Source organism: Brassica napus, chromosome C4, assembly GCF_020379485.1.
Source record: "Brassica napus cultivar Da-Ae chromosome C4, Da-Ae, whole genome shotgun sequence".
NCBI lineage: Eukaryota > Viridiplantae > Streptophyta > Magnoliopsida > Brassicales > Brassicaceae > Brassica > Brassica napus.
Window position 1 is genome coordinate 19198299 of NC_063447.1, and position 6000 is coordinate 19204298.

The following is a 6000-nucleotide window of genomic DNA, read 5'->3' on the forward strand; positions in this document are numbered from 1 at the left end:
TAACAAATCTGCTACTTCAGTCGCCAAACATATCTTTAAAAATATGTTATCTATTTAAATCGGATAATTAACTCTGTCGTGAAAACAAATCTGACGTTTCTAAAAAAGTCTGACACCAATATAACAATAGACTTTTTTCTATACAGATTTTATAAATTGATTTTATAAAAAAATAAATCTGCCAATGAAAAATGGCAAGGACACTTTGGTAATGTTTTTTTGTTATAACTATGGGTAGGGATAGTTTCGACCAGAAATTTTTTCTAATAATTTTCAAAAAATATGAATTATTCTAGTAATAACACAATTAATTTGTGTCATTTTAGTAAACTTCCCTAGTTTTTATCGAAAATGTGATTATTTTTGCCACGAAAAAGACACGATAATACACATTTTTTTCATGTTTTCGCTTTCATAACCATTTGTGACTATTCACGATTATTTTTAAAACAGGTATCTGAAAAGTAACATGCAGAACTACCGCGTTACAGTTCTAATTGTAACAAAAATATATAGGTATATATAATAATTTTTGTTTCTATTAGATGTGATGCAGTGCGTACGGTTGGAAACTTTCGAAGCCAAGGATCTGAATGACAACGTGCGGGAAAACATCAGAACAACTGCGGTGCGATTTTAGTAGTAACACAAACATATAGATACATATAGAGATTTTTGTTGTTATTAACTACGGTGTGGTCTGTAACTAATTTTTGGATATGCGATTTATTTTTACTAGGGTCGATCATATCTGCGGGTGATGATCATTTAGTTGAAGTCCCATATTATTCTTTTGGATTTAAGAATGAAGAGGAAGGAGTGAAAGGCAAAGACAATGGGCTAATCATTGCCTATATTCAGATTTTTGTTAGGTTAACTGCAAAACCCATGATTATGTGATTTTGAGATACATAATACCAGAGTTTGTTTTTGTTTTTTTTTTTTTTTTTTTAATTATTATTAAAAAGAAAGAATCCTTATTACATAAACTCAGAAAACACAAACAGACAAACAAGCAAACAAAAAAGACTAAGAAGAAAATAAGCAGCCCAACAGCCCACTTAACAAAACTTACCATCAATTCACTCCTCTTGAAGAACTGCAACACTCACCTATCAAAGAAGGAGAGCCAAACTGCAAGCACTGAAAGCTGCCCTGACGCTAGGACCTGTCGACGAGCCAAGGGATCTAGTCTGAGCCTGATGATCTGCTGAACTTCAGCTATAGTAGCACGATGAAGTTTCTCCACATCTCCATGAACTCTACTATTTCTCTCTTTCCATACCAAGTACAAGACGGCTTGGAAGATAAGTCTCACAATCAACGTAACACTAGTCTCTCTAGAGGGAGCTTTAAGTCATCTCAGAATTGCCTCGAAACCCTGTGGGGGCGTGAGATGCAACTGAGAAGTAAAAAACGTCCAAACCTGACTGCTGAAAGTACAATCAAAGGGAGCTTTAAGTCCCTGACTGCTCTAGAGGGAGCTTTAAGTCATCTCAGAATTGCCTCGAAACCCTGTGGGGGCGTGAGATGCAACTGAGAAGTAAAAAACGTCCAAACCTGACTGCTGAAAGTACAATCAAAGAATAAATGGATTCGAGATTCCTCATGAGACGAGCAGAGGACAGAACTCGCTGGAACCCTTAAGCCCCACCGAATTAGTTTATCTCTTGTAACCATTCTGTCTCTAGCTGCGATCCATGTAATGAAGGCATGTTTAGGTACTCTATGAGAGAACCACACTACCTTATGCCAGAACACCTCTAATGGAATGTGATGAAGAGCTCTCCATGTAGCGCTAGCTGAGAAGCTCCCACTACCACGGCCAGGCTCTGGGTACCAGAGGAACGTATCATCCTCTTCTGAATCAACAATCCCTTGTGCATTGGGCAGGCAAGCCTTCACCACCCATCATCAGTCAATGCATCTGCTACCACTGCATCGATAGGTAAGCGAGTCACTTGCGGACCTCTTTCTCCTATCAGATCAATAAGAGGACCATGGGAGGTCCAATTATCATGCCAGAAACTGGCAGTAATGCCAGAGCCCAGTTCGCAACACACCATTGGCCTCGCCATTGGTTGAAGATGACAAATTGCTCTCCATATCCAACTCCCCCTCCTAGTGGGGATTAAAATTCCAAAAGTTCTCTCTACCAATCAGGTTCCTTCTCACCCACGACACCCATAACGAACCTCCGGCTGTAAGGATGAGCCAGATCAGTTTCAACCCAAGTACTCTGTTCCAATCTGCTAAGTGCTTTAAGCCTAGACCACCAGCTTCTTTTGGAGTACAAACAGAGTCCCATGAGATCTTAGCTCCTCTAGCTGAATTTGGAGCGTCATTTCAAAGAAAAGCCCCACACATTCGCTCTAATATAGCCACACATTCCGAAGGGATGATAAACATAGATGCCCAGAAGGAAATAGTGGAGTAAATCACTGCCTGGATTAACTGAAACCTACCAGCGAAGGACAAATGCTTGACTGTCCAAGAAGAGAAGCGAGCCGCAATTTTATCCAGAAGAGGCTGGAAGTCTGAGTGTGTCATTTTCTTTGGAGATAACAGAACTCCCAAGTAACGCAGTGGGAGAGCTCCTTGAGCAATCCCCATCGCTGCAGCCAAATCACGACATCTACTAATGCTACCCCCATCAAGCAACAGCTCTGATTTCAATCTGTTGATTTTCAAACCTGAGATTTGTCTGAACTCCTCTAAAATTTGCAGAATCCCTGTCAATGAGTCCACAGTACCATCAAAGAAGATCAACATGTCGTCCGCGAAGCTCAGATGGGTGATCAGTGGAGCTTCACATTCGGGGTGGATACCGAATCTCCCTTCTATTGCGCCCTTATCGAGCATTTTGAAAAGTATATCCATGGCGATCACAAATAGTAAGGATGAGATGGGGTCACCTTGCCTAAGGCCCTTCTTCCCCGGGAAAAAACCTTGAAGCTCACCATTCAACGCTATGCTGTAGGAGGGGGTAGTAACACACTCCTTAATCCACCCAATAAATCTTTCAGGCAAATCAATCGCAGACAGAACTTTAAGAAGAAACTCCCAGCTAAGATTGTCATAGGCCTTTGAAATATCAATTTTATGGCACCCTCTAGTCGTTGGACCTTGATCATTGAAGTCTTTCACCAGCTCCGAGGCTAACAACACATTCTCGCAGAGCAGTCTGTCTTGGACGAACCCCACTTGATTGCGTTGAACTATATCTGAGACGCATAACTTCAACTTCTTCTTTAGCACTCTGGCCATTACTTTGTAGACAGTAGAACACAGAGATATCGGCCTGAATTGGGATAATTGCTCAGCTCCAACGACCTTCGGTATAAGCAATATAGTAGTGGAGTTAAACTGTCTCAGCATTCGGCCTGCCATGAAGAACTCCTTCACTGCTCCAATCGTATCCTTCCCAACTATTCCCCAAGCTTCCAAGAAAAACTCCACTGAATAACCATCTGGGCCTGGCGCTTTATTCTTTGGCATGGCAAACAGTACAGACTGTATTTCTTCATTGGAAGGAATTGACACTAGCTTCTCAGCCACCTCCGGAATGCATCTGTACGACAACAAACCTCTTAACTCTTCAACTGAGATGTCCTGAAGCGACTCGTCTTCTGAACCCAAGAGATTCTGAAAGTAAGCCACTACCATATTCTTGATCTGAGACATGTTAAAAATCCGATTCCCCCCTGCATCCATCAAATAAGTAATTGCATTTCTTAATTGATGGGCCAAAACAGCTTTGTAGAAGAACTTTGTATTTGCATCTCCACAATCCAGCCATCTGATTCTGGCCTTCCTACTGAAGAAAACTTCCTGAGCTGCTTCAAAGAACTGCCAATTCTTACGGGCCACAAATTCTTGACGAAACAGCGTGTCTGTAGGGGCTGATAGAAGCTGTAGCTGAATCTCCCGCAACTTACTCAGAGCCTCCTTGGCTCTTTTCTGAATATTTCCAAAACCTTCTCTATTCAGTCTCCTGCAAGTGGCTTTGGCTTTCTTAAGTCTCTGACCCAAGGAGCAAAGCTTGATCCCACCGGGATTTCTTCCTCCCAACTCTTCAAAATCTCAGTCAGGAAATTTGGATGAGAAGATAAGAAGGAGAAATACTTGAAGCTACACTTCCTAGTCTGAGAAACCGACGAGAAGGTAACCACTATCGGTGAATGATCCGAATCACCCGGTGCTTCAAAGATACTTACTGCTTCTGGGAATCTTTCTCTCCACCTTTCATTACAGAGCGCTCTGTCTAGCTTCCTGAGGATCGGATCCTCTGGTCTTTTATTGGACCAAGTGAAGAAAGTACCCCTCATCTCCATATCTGATAACTGACTGTCTTCCAAACAACTCTGAAATTCATCCATCCCTCTAACAGGTAACTCATACGGTTGCAATGAGAAATGTTCAGCAGCCGTTAAAAGTTGATTAAAATCCTCCATTATCACTAAAGGAGACGCTGCCACTAGAGAAGAACTCGTGATTGTGACAAGATCTCTCCACAGATTCCTCCTCTCAACTTCTGTGTTGTGAGCATACACAAAGGCCACTGTAAACTCAGTACCTGAAGCCGGGTCAAGTACCCCACATAGAATAAGTTGATTCGTCTTCAGATAAACCACCATTGATACTGACTCTCTCCACAACAACCAGATTCTGCCTCTTGATGCTTCCAAGTAATTGTTATCATACCTCCAACCTGGAGCCACTGCTCCTAAAACACTAAAAAAAATTTCTTCATGTACATGAGTTTCCAAGAGAGCTCCAACTGAAGTCCCCAGACTTTGCAACCAACTACGAAGTACTCTCTGACGGCCAAGGCCATTTATTCTTCTAATATTCCAACTAAAAATCTTCATATATACAGATTTAAAAAGGGGGACCAGATTAACACCCAATTTTCCCACCCGAGGTGTTAACTCGCATGAGAAACTTAGCTGATTTTGGGGGGAAACCAGCTGCTCCCGACGCTTTCCAACTCTCCTGCTGACGCAGTGCACGTCTATACTTTTTAGAGTGTTTAGTGAACCAGACTTCATCCTCTTCGTCATGCTCCACTATGATCTCCTTACTCGCATTACTACTCATGTTCTTTACTAGACTGTCATCTTCTCCAATCTCTCCTTCCTCCAACTGAGACTGAACTTGAACTTCTTGTTTCCTTACCACAGCTAGAGCACTGCTTTTACTGACCTCCGGAGGGGAACTTACGGCTCTAGTGTGCACTCTTGCTGTAGAACGAGACCTACTTCGAGCCCTCGAACGATTCCTATTAGGGAGAGTTCTTTGAACAACAGACGGCGCCGCTTTCTGGACCTCTTGTTTCGGCTCTGCAGCCTTCGGGGTCTCATCCTGGGTTGTACTAGGCTCGATACCTCCCACAGAGGGATTGGACTGCTCAGTAACAAGCGTTGAACGGCTCTGACGGGAACGGTGCCTATTATGAGGTCTGCCTCGAGACTTATCAACCGAGACACTCCTAGCCCTTGCCTCTTGACTACCTGAATCCATCCCTCCTGAGCGGCACCTGTCAGCAGCGTGTCCATATCTTGAACACAACTCACACTTCACCGGTAGCCAGGGGTAAGTAACAGATATCTCCACTTCTCTTCCACTTGAGAAGCCTGATATAATTTTCTCAGGGAGCTTCCTTGTCAGATCTATCCTCACATACATCTTTGCAACATGGAAGTTCTCCTTCCTCTCTGTTTCCCGAGCTAAGGACACTGGCTTGCCCACTGCCGTAGCTAACCTGCTCAAACTCTCCTTGTTGAAAAGCAGGTATGGAACTTTACTCAACTCCACTGGAACCACTGCCATTGTAAGAGGGGCCACTTCTGGATCTAGCTCAGGGGACCAAGGAGCCACAAACCTAGGATAGCCTGCAATTTCCAACAGGTACAATCTAAAATCCTCTCCCTTGTTCTGGGATTCGTGACTTTGAGTAAGAAACCACTGAGACCTATCTTATGAACAAAGATTTTGGGA